The sequence below is a fragment of the Ascaphus truei genome, unplaced genomic scaffold (genome assembly GCF_040206685.1).
Source record: "Ascaphus truei isolate aAscTru1 unplaced genomic scaffold, aAscTru1.hap1 HAP1_SCAFFOLD_1589, whole genome shotgun sequence".
Lineage (NCBI taxonomy): Eukaryota > Metazoa > Chordata > Amphibia > Anura > Ascaphidae > Ascaphus > Ascaphus truei.
Window position 1 is genome coordinate 2,360 of NW_027454480.1, and position 14,738 is coordinate 17,097.

Genomic DNA, 14,738 nt, shown 5'->3' on the forward strand with positions numbered 1-14,738 from the left:
GGTGACGGGGTGTCCTGCTCAGTCCCCCTGAGATATCGGGTGACGGGGTGTCCTGCTCAGTCCCCCTGAGATATCGGGTGACGGGGTGTCCTGCTCAGTCCCCTTCCATGGTCTGTGTCTGCTCCCTTCCTGGGAAGTTCTGCATTCACGGCACCTTCTACTCACACTGGGGGGGGGGTCTCCTCTTTGTCCTGGTGGGACGTGGAGCAGGAGGTGCTGATCGGGGGATACTTTGTGTTTCTGGGGCCGGTGACATTGGGGGGGGGGGGTCTCTCTTTGTCCTGGTGGGACGTGGAGCAGGAGGTGCTGATCTGGGATACTTTGTGTTTCAGGGGCCGGTGACATTGGGGGGGGGGGGGTCTCTCTTTGTCCTGGTGGGACGTGGAGCAGGAGGTGCTGATCGGGGATACTTTGTGTTTCAGGGGTCGGTGACGTTTGAGGACGTCGCGGTGCGTTTCTCGGAGGAGGAATGGGAGTATTTAGAAGAATGGCAGAAGCAGCTTTATAAGGAGGTCATGGTGACAATTACCGGACTCTAACTTCTCTGGGTGAGAAAAGGAGGGCGTTCTGGGTGAGGAGAGGAGGGCGTTTCTGGGGGAGGAGGGGGCGCGCTAGGTGAGTTGGGCGCTCTGGGTGAGGAGGGGGTGCTCTGGGTGAGGAGGGGATGCTCTGGGTGAGGAGGGGAGGGGGGCGCTCTGCGGGAGGAGGGGAAGGGCAGCACTCCCTATAACCTTCCTTTTACTCATATAATCACTCCCTATAACACCTCCTATTTCCTAACCCAAAGCCATCGTTCTTACAGAAACATGGCTATCCCTAAAACCCCTGATGCAAATATCGCCTTTCAGGGATACTCCATTTCTAGGAGAGATAGGTTAAAGCGGAGGAGGAGGGGTGTTATTTTATATTGCAGACACATTACAATTTACACTGTTACATTGCCCACCAAGTCCACCCTCTTTTGAAATTCCAGTTGGCAGAATCTTCCTCCCCTTTTCTAAGCCCGTCCTGATTGCCGGCATCTACCGCCCCCCTAAAGCCCCTCTACAATCCTGGCTGATATCACCCAGTTTCTTGGCTCCATTTCCTCTGAATGAGAAGAGTGAGCTGCTAGTTCTTGGGGATTTCAACTTCAATGCTTGACCCTAAAAACCACAAAATCAGATACAACTCAAGTCACTTAACCTATCACAACTCATTTCCCAAACCACACGGACAAACCTGAAATCGCATAACCATTCCTTGCTTGACTGGATTCTCTCTTCAACCCCAGCAGAATCCAATCCTCTGGCATCCTTCCTGATATTTTCAGTGACCATGCAATAGTGTACTGTGTAAGGAAAATTAAACCGCCCCTATCAAGCCCTAAAGTTCTCCTCACTAGAACATTTAAAAACTTTAACCCATAACAGTTTCTGGCTGACCATACCAACTGCCATGGCACAGAATCGATTTAATTCCCGACCCTGATTCTGCGCTCGACTATTTCCAATCCAAGTTCTTAAAACTCTGTCATACCCATGCTCCACTACGCAAAATAAGGGTACGGGGGCCCACCTTCCATGGTTACACCTGACCTTATAGCACTCTACCAGTTCAGGGATGCCTTGTGGAAAAGCTACAAAGTAACTGGCACTACCAGGATCTCAATCACTACAGATGCCTGCGGAACGTGTGCACAAGGCAAACAAGGCATGCAAAAGCACAATATTACTCTTACAATCTCCTCCAGAACACATCAAACCCAGCTAAATTCTGGAAGGTTATCAACAACATATTCCAGCCTTCTAACTGCATCAACACCCAAGTAATATCACCAAGGGCGATATTACTCCGACACACCCCACCGACATTGCAAATGCATTCAATGATTACTTTGTGGGTGTGCTACTAACTTTTATTAGCAAAACGCAACCCAAACCACAAACCTGAATCTCATCCTGGGAGTACCCCTATAGCCACATCCCCTCCCAACATTGCCCACAATTTTCAATTTGGCCCAGTATCTGAAGAGGAGATTACACAAGCGCTCCTCAAACTAAAACTAAGCAGCCAATGTGGACCCGACTTACTACAATCTAGGTTCCTAAGACTTGGTGCCCCAGCCATTGCCAAACCAATTGCTTCCATAGTCAACTCTATCCTGTCTGCAGGCCATATCCCTAAGACCTGGAAAGCTGCCAGAGTTGTCCCAATCTTCAAAAGTGGGGACAAAAACACTGTCTCAAACTACAGACCAATCTCACTTCTCCCATTCTATTCAAAGTTATGGAAAAATGTGTCCACTCCCAATTAAGCGATTTCTACACCAAGACAAATTTCCCTAGCCAATTCCAATCTGGGTTTCGTCCCAAACACTCCACCGTAACTACCCTGCTAAAAGTTTGCAATGAAATCCAGTGTGGAATGGAACGGGGTCAACTCACTGGTGCAGTATTCCTAGATTTTGCAAAGGCTTTTGATACTGTTGCTCATGCGATCCTGCTCAACAAACTCCAGAGCTCTGGAATAGGGAAGCATGCTTTAAACTGGTTTCTGTCCTACCTATCAGGTAGATCCCAACATGTGTCCATCTCAGGCTCTAACTCCAACCCCCTGGATATCATCTGTGGTGTCCCCGCAAGGCTCTGTTCTGGGGCCCCAACTCTTCTCAGTATTCATCAATGATCTTCCCACAGCTTGTAAGGAAGCCTCAATACACATGTATGCAGATGACACAATCCTACGTGCACACAGCCATAGCCTCTCTGACCTTCAACACATACTTCAGTCTGACTTTTGCAGACTCGAAAACTGGATTTCCCAAAAAAACTGTTTTTAAACACTGACAAGACTGTAACAATGGTGTTTGGGACCAAGATTAAATTTTAAAGCTTCAGCAACTGAGCTCCAGATTAGAACCAACGCTAACACCACCCTAACTCCTGTTACTAGTTTAAATACCTGGGCATATGGTTTGACTCCCACTTAACATTCGGGATGCGCATTGATACCCTGACAACCAAGACCTATACCAAACTAGGGGTACTTTAAAGGAACACATCCTCCCTAAGTCTCCTGGTCAGAAAGCGTATCGCACAGCAGATGCTAATGCCAATTATTGACTATGGAGACATAGTATATGGCTTGCACCTCAAACCCACCTTAGCAAACTTAACACCCTCTACAATTCAATTTGTCGTTTTGATCTCCAATGCAACTACAACACACATCACTGCGAAATGCTCAAAGATCTAGATTGGTCATCACTCGAGTCTAGGCGCGAAGTTCACCTTTCATGTCTTGCCTTTAAATTCTTTATTGGCAGCTACCCAGCTACCTGAACAAGCTCCTCACCCCTACCACATGCAGCACTTATCACCTGAGATCAGACTCCAAAAAACTGTTCATGGTCCCAAGGCTCAACAAAGTATCCGGCCGCTCCTCCTTCTCTTACCCTGCACCCCAAAACTGGAACAGCCTACCAGAGACTCTCACATCCACCACCAGTTTAAGTTTCTTCAAATCTAAGGCTGTCTCACATTTTAACCTGGTCTGTAACTGTTTCATACGCCCATGATATATATTTTCTTTAACTGTGCATGCAATGTCTTGAATATAATGTATACCCTGCTCATTATGTAACTGTATTTGTAACCATGTATTATTTGTCTTAACTCTGTGCCCAGGACATACTTGAAACGAGAGGTAACTCTCAATGTATTACTTCCTGTAAAATATTTTATAAATAAATAATAAATATTTCTCCATAAAACCCCTCACTAAATGTCCTACAATTATCATATTTAACTCCTCCTATTACACCATATAACTGCTCCTATAACTCCTACTATTACCCCATGTAACCTCTCCTATAACTCCTATTACCCCATATAACCTCTCCCTATAACTCCTCCTATTACCCCATATAACCTCTCCCTATAACTCCTCCTATTACCCCATATAACCTCTCCCTATAACTCCTCCTATTACCCCATATACTGCTCCCTATAACTCCTCCATATTACCCCATGTAACCTCTCCCTATAACTCCTCCTATTACCCCATATAACCGCTCCCTATAACTCCTCCTATTACCCCATATACCCCCTCCCTATAACTCCTCCAGGATGGGCTGCAGGTGAGCTCCTGCAGGTGAGCCAGGATGGCCTTAGACCAGGGGTTGGTGGCTGTGTGTTGGAGATGGAAGTAGGAGAGGCTGCAGCAGTGGTGTAGGCCTTGGTGAGGCTGAATGCACGGTACAGGAGAGTTTGGAGAGAAAGGAAGGGGCAGAACAGAATCTGCTTAAGAAAGAAGAGAAATTAGCTTTATTGAAGAAGTATAACAGGAAGGTAGAAGAATTGGAAATAGAAAATATTAAATTAAAGAGATGTCATGGTCGTGAGATAGACATGCGCAAGAAGCAATTAAATCATCTGCATGTTGAATTAACCCGGTTGGAGGTTGAGATTGCTAAAATAACGGGGGTTCCAGTCAAACAGAAACGTTCCCTTTTAAAAACTATTGAAATGCTAACCCACAGTGCTGAACAGGGCGCAGAGCGGGGCGCAGAGCAAAATGCTGAGCAGGGCACAGAGCAAAATGCTGAGCAGGGTGCAGAGCAAAGTGCAGAACAAGGCGCAGATTCATATTGTGGAAACGGAAGCCAAAACCCCATTAAATGCTCACAAGAAAAGATAAGTTTGGTGACGCCTACAAGAAGTGGGAGAAGAAACTAGATCCCAGAACAAGTCTGCAAAGTCTAAAGATAAAACAGAGAACTTATCCCAGGAAAATTCTGATTCAGATCCTGACAGTTTAATTCCACCAACTGCCAAGAAAACCCCAAAGGGTAAGTTGCAAAAAAAAAGAAAGCAAAGGACCGGAAGCTAAAGGTTTCCACAGGAGAAGGTAACAGCCCTGTAATAGGGTCAAAGACTTCAGGGAAGGGGACTCACCTCAGGGTGTATCAGACTGTGAGCAAGGATCTGTTCAGAGCTTCCAGCATCCCAGGGGTTAATAGCAGAAGCGCAGAAGATCTGATTAAAAGACCATTGCATGCAAAGAAAGCAGCAGACACCTGTGATGTTGGGTTATCTCAGACTCCCACGCAGGAGAAGTTAAAGAAATTACAAAGAAATCTGGAGAGCAGCAAAGCAAGAACCTAGAAACTCTGAGAGGAGATCAGCTGGAAATGGCGTTTGTGCCTGAGAGCAGTGAGCCAGAGAACCCATGCTCACCTGGACTTACAGAACACACCCATGCTTATTAGCTGGTCCTGGGATTCAGAACTGAGAGAGAACAGCAGGTGGTAATTAGCAGCAATGGAGACAGCATTAACCCTGTAATGCCTGGGAGTGACGTTAAGGTTGTAGAGACTGAAAGTGCTGCTTCTATCCAAACAGTTCCTGATAGAGTAGCCCAATCAGAAGATGGGGTAAAGCAAAGTAATGCATCAAGGTAACCCCAGTTCACACAGCACCCCCTTCAGCTTGGAGTGGGAGATCCTTTGTGAGCGCTGTGACCAGAAATGCACAACCTTTAAAAAGGAGGAACGTGGTAAAGTTGAGATATAAGGGTGCAGAGAGATGAAGCCTGATAGGATTTTTGTAGGAAAACATCTATTGAAAGAATCTTTGGGCTTCAGTGCAGATGACATTTACGCCCTTATCCATGTTCCAGATTCATGCGAATACGATTTTACATATAAAGGACACTAGATGGCGCTCAAACACTATACCTATGTGCAAATAACAGTGAAATAAACAATCAATTAAAATAAAAATAAAACAAATTATAAATAAACTTCACCGTGCAATAAATAAAGATAAAAAACACTCAAACCCTTGTAGGACTGTTTCAGGGTCACACTCAAAGTACAATGGAACGGAACAGGGGAGCGTCAATACCTGAAAAAATATATACAAACTACCATAGTGTATACTGTATATAAAGCAACATATAAACGGTAGGGCTCCAAGGAGCAACAGAGTGCTGGATTAAGGAATATAGTCCATAAACAGCATATAATTTGGGAGAATAATATCCCAGAAGAGAGACAACAGAGCCAAGAATAAAAAAGCCAAATCAAATTTATCCAGAAATGTAAAATTCAAGGCTTACAAGATACCAGATTCAAACAGGCGTGGGTAACAGGTTTAAAGATGGAACGCCGAGTCGCGACCTCGTGGACCTCCTGCACGTCTGACTTCTCCACCGGTATCTCCTGTACAGCAGACTGGATGCCGATACGTCACTTCCGGGTTTCACGGAACAGTTGGCGCCAACGGAACATCAGCTGGAGACTGTCTCCCTCAGGATGGCACGTTGAGGGTTACGCTCTACGCGTTTCGCCGTATAGGGTGGACGGCTTCGTCCACCCTATACGGCGAAACGCGTAGAGCGTAAACCTCAACGTGCCATCCTGAGGGAGACAGTCTCCAGCTGATGTTCCGTTGGCGCCAACTGTTCCGTGAAACCCGGAAGTGACGTATCGGCATCCAGTCTGCAGTACAGGAGATACCGGTGGAGAAGTCAGACGTGCAGGAGGTCCACGAGGTCGCGACTCGGCGTTCCATCTTTAAACCTGTTACCCACGCCTGTTTGAATCTGGTATCTTGTAAGCCTTGAATTTTACCATTTCTGGATAAATTTGATTTGGCTTTTTATTCTTGGCTCTGTTGTCTCTCTTCTGGGATATTATTCTCCCTAATTATATGCTGTTTATGGACTATATTCCTAATCCAGCACTCTGTTGCTCCTTGGAGCCCTACCGTTTATATGTTGCTTTATATACAGTATACACTATGGTAGTTTGTATATATTTTTTCAGGTATTGACGCTCCCCTGGTTCCGTTCCATCATGCGAATACGATGTCAGCTTTAAGAGACCTCAGGCTCTGGACTACTTTTGGACAAAATATGAGAGTCTTAAAATTCAGAATTATGGAAGTCCTTTGCAGTTATTCCTGTGTCCAAACCGGAAACAAAGTCGGTGACAATTCTCTTCAGACATGAATCAGTCCCAATATCAGATATTCTGATATGGCTTGGCAGACAATGCGAAGTACTGGCTCACCTACAAGAATTATGGACTCAGAAGAAATTTGGGTGGAGGTTGGAAGGTGCAAGTCAGACTTTGGCAACATGGTAATGTTACAAAGCATTTGCCAACTCCTTCTTCATAGGAAGAGAAAAAGGAAATTGTTTTTACTATGGGCAGCCAACCTTGTGCCATAGATGTGGTTCAGCCAGACATTTAAGCATGTCTTGTGATGTTCTAAAATGCAACTTGTGCCACTCCTTGGGCCACGAGAGGGCAAGTTGTACAAACATCAGATGTAATTTATGCGATAAATTTGGACATTCATACACGAATTGCGCAGAAGCCTGGCATAATATTTCAAAAGTATGGGAGCAGGAAGTGGACTTCGAAGACAATGAAGCACTTTATGACCGGGCCCTGAAAGTTACAGACAGAATATGTCTGGATCCGCCTGCAGATGGGGTTGGTCTGGTTCAGCCTAGGATGGTGCTTGCTTAGATCCTCCTGGGGACGGAGCTTGTCCAGGACCACCTGTGGATGCAGTTTGCCCAGATACTCATACAGAAAAAAACAATTATTGTGAGTGTAAACAAGGCCCAGGAAATTTCAGAAGACCCCTTAGAAGGAACCTCCCAAATCTACTCCCAGCAGGGGAACAATCTGGGGAATCAGATGATCCTACTTTGATGGAAACCCAAGTGAGGGAAAATAATAATAAAGAAAAAGAAAGTGAGCAGATTTGGGCACAGGGAAAAAAGAAAAGGAAGAAGAGCATGGTGAAAAAACTTGGAGGGACTCTTCGACATCCTGCAGGTCCCGCTGGTAAAGTTCCTCAGGTAGCTACGAAAAACCGTTTTTCTGCTCTCAGAAAGGATTGGGGGTCAAGAGCTGAGGACTCCGACGATGTAGAGGAACTTTTCTTATCTGAAGAGGAAACATACTATGGATGTTTCCAGAGAGACAGACTCAGACATGATCCCACCTTCAGTGACCGTCAAGAGGTTTGGGTCATTGGGGGATAATGTGAGGAAAAAAGAAAAGTAATACTGAGTGTTTTTTTTTTTTTTTTGGGAGGGGGGCTTAATGTTTGTTCATTAATCCTTTAAAGGTAGCAGCTATTAATGTTATAGTTAAGGCTTTTATTTAGTTTCAATTAAAATGTGTATAAAAGGAATGTGAAGTTGCTGTTGAGGAGAAAGGTTGGCACACATGCTGAGTTAATATTGATATAATATAAGTATGTACATAATGAGCAGTTTTTTTTGTTTGAAATGTTTTTCTATGGAATGTAATGTTGGAATTTATTTTCAATAAAAGAGTTCCTCCTATTACCCCATATATAACCGCTCCCTATAACTCCTTCTATGACCCCAATAACCGCTCCTATAACTCCTCCTATTGCCCCATATAACCACTCCTATTGCCCCATATAACCGCTCCCTATTACTCCTCCTATTACCCCATATAACCCCTCCTATTGCCCCAAATAACCGCTCCCTATAACCCTCCTATTACCCCATATACCCGCTCCCTATAACTCCTCCTATTGCCCCATATAACCGCTCCCTATTACTCCTCCTATTACCTCATATAACTCCTCCTATTGCCCCATATAACCGCTCCCTATTACTCCTCCTATTGCCCCATATACCCGCTCCCTATAACTCCTCCTATTGCCCCATATAACCGCTCCCTATTACTCCTGCAATAGCTCCTATAAGGTCCAGGGTGGTGAGACACTTTCCATAGGGGGAGCAGAGTTAGAACATGCTCTGGAGGGGAAGGGTGAGATATTCGGGATAAAGAGTAGGATTCTTCACTGCAAGGGCACACTGGAATCGCTCACACGGGTTTGTTAGCGATAGTATGAGGAGTCGGTGATACGATTTATTATTAATTTCTCTCCAGAAGGACTTGGAGAGACTGGAAACTTGTCTGAAATAGGACTGTGTCTTAGAATCGATGTACAAAAAAAAAAACGTGGGCAGGTAAATGGCAGACGAGGTTTAATACAGATAAATGTAAGGTTATGCATTTGGGATGCAAGAATAAACAGGCGACTTACAAATTAAATGGGGATAAATTGGGGGAATCCTTGATGGAGAAGGATTTAGGAGTGCTTGTAGACTGCAGGCTTAGCAATAGTGCCCAAAGTCAGGCAGTAGCTGCAAAGGCAAACACGATCTTTGTCTCTGGAGACCAGGACTAATACCAGGGATCAACTCGCCAGGCAGGAACACGAGTTTATAAAATTAACTTCTGTATTTCCTCGATTGTAAGATGCACTTTTTCCCCCCATTTTCACATGTCCGAAATAGGACTGCGTCTTAGAATCGATTGTACAAAAAAAAACAACAGCTAGGGGGCGCTGCTGGAGATGCCGGCCAGGGATCTTCTGCAAACAGCACCCCCCCACCCCCCTGCAGAGAGATCAGCTGGAGATGCAGGACAGGGATCTTCACAGGCTCCCATCACGGCCCCCTCCTCCTCCATGAGGTGCAGAGAGTTCCTCTCCCCCTCTCTCTCTCTCTCTCCCAATCTCTCTCTCTCCCAATCTCTCTCTCTCCCAATCTCTCTGTGCCGATAGCCTGCCACAGGTATTAAAGGTTACACAAATCACTGGGTTGAACTGAACGAGTCTTAGATATAATAAAGTATATTTATTCCTTTGGATAGGTGAACACACGAATAATACAGTAACAAACAAGAAGTACACTTACTTTGGGGCTGGGGAATGAGAAGTATGAAGCATAGCAATTCTCTCGCAATCAGGTAGCATTCAGATGATATTTTGAAGACAAAGGATACAGGGGGACATCAGTTTATAAACCTTTTGTGCCCTATCCTTAACATTGAGTACCGTGGATTGGTTTTCAATTACCTCTAGCCACTCGTTAACGTGGGAACACAATTTGACTCATGCCCCCTGCTAGTTGGTACATGCGCAGTAGAGCTCTGGGGTCTCATTTCTATAACCGCTCCTCTACATCAGGAATGCTAGCTAGTCTACCAGTTTGGGATTCTGGCAGGATATTCTTTGTTTGTGAGGTGTGAAATGGAACACTTGAAGACTGCTCTGGTTTGAGTAATCTCCGCCCTCATGCAAACAGTGGAGGTGACAAAATCCTTTGAAACATACTCAAGTCCTAGACATTGGGTCGCCCTTCTGGCCATATGCTACCCTGGTATGCAAAGGAATTTCCTCTGGGTTTTACCCATACCTTGAAATACAGTATGTTGGATAAAACATGAACATTTTAAAATATCCGGTTCCTTTGGGTCCAGCAGGTCCAAACTCCCCAGTTCTCAATGCTGGAACTGGGACCCCTATGGTCCAATTTGCGACTTGCTACGACCTTAGGAACCGGAGATACACAAATACACTTAAAACCGTTTCACATTTTCATACACAAATCTCCGCTGTAAATTAAATCACGTTTTTTCACTAAATCCCCATTGAAAACAACGGGCTTCGCTGCCATAGACTTTCAATGGCAAACCGCCGCCGTTGGTGGCTATGGGAATCCCCGCCATAGACTTTCAACGGGGCGATGCCGCCGTTGAAGTCAATGGGGTTTTTCAGCCGTAGCCGGTCAATGGGGTTTGGCCGCCATTGGAGTCTATGGGAAAAATCCCGAACTTTCAAGGGGGTCCATACTCCGTCGGGTTGGTCCAAGAGGGTCAAGGATGGTTCTGCAGCGATGCAGGAGCAGTGGCTACAGATACCCCAAACCCTGATCCTTTTGGCCCTCCGGAACCGGAGCTATGGATTACCAAATTTCAGCTTTTGACACTTAGCCGTTTTCCTGAGCTGTTTCTGCCGCCGCCATTGGAACCTATGGCGCGGCCCGCTCTTCTCGGTTCGACCCTTATCGGGGGTCCAGGATACGGGGACCCGGTGGTGGTCGAGTGGGGGGAGGTCTAGGAACTAGGGACAGAAAGAATTTTATTTCTAGGGGCCCTAGAACTGTTTATTCCCACGCCACTTGTCGTTGAACTTGACTTGTAAGTGATCAAAGCTCTCCTATTGAAAATGTATCCGCTTTGCGGTTAAGCGGTTTGGACGGCAGCCAACTCGTTCCTGGAAAGCTCTCTCGAGGATTTCTCCATTGAAGTCAATGAGCCCATTGACTTTCAATGGGAAACCGCCGCTCTCCCTCTCGGACGCCATCTGCTGGTCTTCTCAGGAACCTGACTCAACAGCAAGATTCGCCATTGAAATACATGGAGTTCCAATGGCGGCCTATGGGAGCCAGCAAAATGGTGCCTGAAAAGGCGGGAAAGTTACACAAAGGGCTATAATCACTATACAACTATTAACCCTTGTGCTCCCGGATGGATCCCAGTGTGTGTGTGATGCAGACACTGATTAACCAGATGTTACAATAAAACAGGGGGAATAGGGGAATACACATTTACATGTCATAACAGGAGTTAAATCACCGTTCTGTGTCTCAGCCCAGTTAACCCCTTGTCTCCCTGGTGAGGTCAGGGGATGGCCAAATGGGGTGTAACCCCTTTAATCCTGGGCCACCCCCTTTCTCCCTCTACACTCTCTCTCTCCCAATCTCTCTCTCTCCCAATCTTGATCTCTCTCCTCTCTCTCTTCCCCTCCCTCTCTCTCCCCCTCTCTCTCTCCCCCTCTCTCCCCTTCTCTCTCCCCCTCTCTCTCTCTCTCCCCCCTCTCTCTCCCCCTCTCTCTCTCTCCCCCCTCTGTCTCTCCCCCCCTCTCTCTCCCCCCTCTCTCTCTCTCCCCCCTCCCCCTCTCTCCCCCTCTCTCTCTCCCCCTCTCTCTCTCCCCCCTCTCTCTCCCCCTCTCTCTTTCTCTCTCTCTCTCCCCCACTCTCCCTCTCCCCCCCTCTCCACCCTCACCCCCCCTCTTCACCCCCCCTCTCTCTCTCCCAATCTCTCTCTCCCAATCTCTCTCTCTCCCAATCTCTCTCTCCCTCCCCCCCCCCTCTCTCGCTCTCTCCCCCTCCCTCTCCCCCTCTCTCTCCCCCTCTTTCCCCCCCCTCTCTCTCTCCCCCCTCTTTCTCCCACACTCTCCCTCTCTCCCCCTCTCTTCCCCCTTCCCTCTCCTCCCCTTCCCCCCCCCTCTCTTCCCCTTTTCCCCCTCTCTTTACCCCCTCTCTTTCCCCCCCTCTCTTTCTCCCCCTCTCTTTCTCCCCCTCTCTCTGGAAGGGAAATAGACATAATTATGCCCCTTTACAAAGCACTAGTAAGACTGCACCTTGAATATGAAGGACAATTTTGGGCACCAATCCTAAGAAAAGACATTATGGAACTAGAGAGAGTGCAGAGAAGAGCCACCAAATGAATAAAGGGGATGGACATTCTAACTTATGAGGAGAGGCTAGCTAAATTAGATTTATTTACATTAGAAAAGAGGCGTCTAAGAGGGGACATGATAACTATATACAAGTACAAATATATTCGGGGACAATACAAGGAGCTTTCAAAAGAACTATCCATCCCACGGGCAGTACAAAGGACTCAGGGCATTTACAGTAAGGGCAGTTACAGTGTGGGATTCATTACCCATGGGGACTGTGATGGCAGATGTGACGGGAGGGGTAGCTGGCATCAAAAACTGAAATGAACCCCACCTAGCTACCCCTAAATTCATGTAACTTGACCACCTATGTAAGGCTTATTGCAACCAAGTCTATTTAATGTCCTGGGGGAGAACTGGGAATGTGTAATGCACTATGTATGTGAGAATGTATTCCCTGTGTATGCAATCCCCAAGTCTAGTTGGGCAAGCCATATGAGGTAAAGTGTTTTGTGATCTATGTGTAAGCACCGTGATGTGATTTGGAAGTCAGCCCTGTAAAGTGTTAATTGGATTATGTGACTGTATGCGCTCATTTCTAAGGAAGCAGACTTGTAATGGGACTTGCATGTGAGTTACATTTGTATGGAGGGGACTCTGTGATGTAACCAGCTGAGGTTCCTTCAGATACATGTGCATTGAGAGAATGGTTGGGAGCATGGAGGTGTTACAGGCATTTAGTGAGCGGGAAAGAGCGGAGCCAGCTGGGTTTTCCGGAATCCATGACTTAGAAAGCCCTCAGTTCATATACAGGTTATCAATATCTATACACATTAAACTATACCCGTCTAATAAAATATATTGTGTCCTGTTTCTGTGTGCTAAAAGTTATGGGTCCCTATTCTGGTGTCAGGGGTGGGGTGAGTGTATATTCCCTACAGTCACGAGCCTCATTCCTGGCGCACGTGAGAAAATTACTTTACACTTTTTAAAAGAACTGCAAACCTGCTCAGCTGTATAACCTAAGCTCGAGCACCATCCTGAACCCCTACTCTAGGCTCAGGATACCTGGGCATGTATGTGGGTAAAGACAAAAAAGACACAGCGCACAACGCTCATAGTGCATAAAACAATATAATGAAGGTACAATAAATTAGGGTAAGTAATGTGCGTACATCAATAAAGATAAATAAATGCAGTTAGGGATAATGTTACCCAACGCCTCAGGAAACCGGAAGGAGTATCCTCTCAAGGGTTATGGCGCTGGTGTCTCGGATACAGGATCCTATTGGTAAGTAGCTCCACACCGGCCGGGTCCTCTCACTCCCCTGATGAAGAAACGTTTTCGTTTCGAAACGCGTTGGATGACTGGACAAGAGCTCAACCTCTAATCTATTACCCCACCATCTGAGCTGATCGAGTGTGAACGGCGCGATTACCAGCGCTCCCCCCCCGTGGTGACGTCATCGACCCGGAAGTGCTTCTGCACAGAGGGGAGTGAGAGGACCCGGCCGGTGTGGAGCTGTGCTCTGGCAAAGGACTGCAAGTGGCAGCAGCAGCTTTGGACTCGTGCTCTTGGGGGAAAAGAACTTATTAGAGGCGATCTACTTACCTACTTACCAATAGGATCCTGTATCCGAGACACCAGCGCCATAACCCTTGAGAGGATACTCCTTCCGGTTTCCTGAGGCGTTGGGTAACATTATCCCTAACTGCATTTATTTATCTTTATTGATGTACGCACATTACTTACCCTAATTTATTGTACCTTCATTATATTGTTTTATGCACTATGAGCGTTGTGCGCTGTGTCTTTTTTGTCTTTATCTGCTAGTCTAGGGGGTTTCTGAGCCCCCCCTCCATCGCAGCTGCAGACGCTCCATTTAAGGTTATGTTTTTTAACATCTATTATCACGTCACTTAATTATTTAGCTGCGCACTTTATTTTCTTTTCATGTATGTGGGTACCTCTGCTATACTGGGGAGCCCCAGCTATTCTATGGACTCCATGTATACCTGCAGATATATTTTAACCCCTTCATACCCGTTTACCTTGTCTGGAAGATGGGATCCTGGCGGTGAGATGTAAGAACGTTTTCAGGGTACGAGGTTGGCGGAGTAATGTGCTTGGCTGTATCCAAAGATATCACTCAATCCCCAGATACAACTTTTGGGGTATCCCGTAACTCCGGAACCCCATTACATAGACACATTCTGTAAAGACTTTCTCCAACAAACCCACCCTGAAACTTGCAGCCTAGAAATCTCCCGATCCCAGCACCCCAGTAAAGGCAAAAGTTACAGAAATCTTTATTGTCGCAAAATCAGAATACAGTTGTAGTAATACATTTTCGACACCTGGGTCCCAGAGCTGACACTCTAAGACCCTAACACACGGGTCAGGGTTAACCAAGTGGTCTTGACCTTTATTATAAGCCTGGT

General features: G+C 46.2%; 1 protein-coding gene across 1 annotated transcript in view; it reads left to right on the forward strand.

The window, feature by feature from the left end:
* The first annotated feature begins 474 nt into the window (after positions 1-474).
* The window catches only part of LOC142476421 (uncharacterized), a 59,313-nt gene continuing 45,049 nt past the window's right edge, over positions 475-14,738 (forward strand). The window contains exon 1 of the mRNA XM_075581797.1: positions 475-548. The gene's annotated coding sequence lies outside the window, so the exon portion shown is untranslated. The remainder of the gene's footprint in view (positions 549-14,738) is intronic.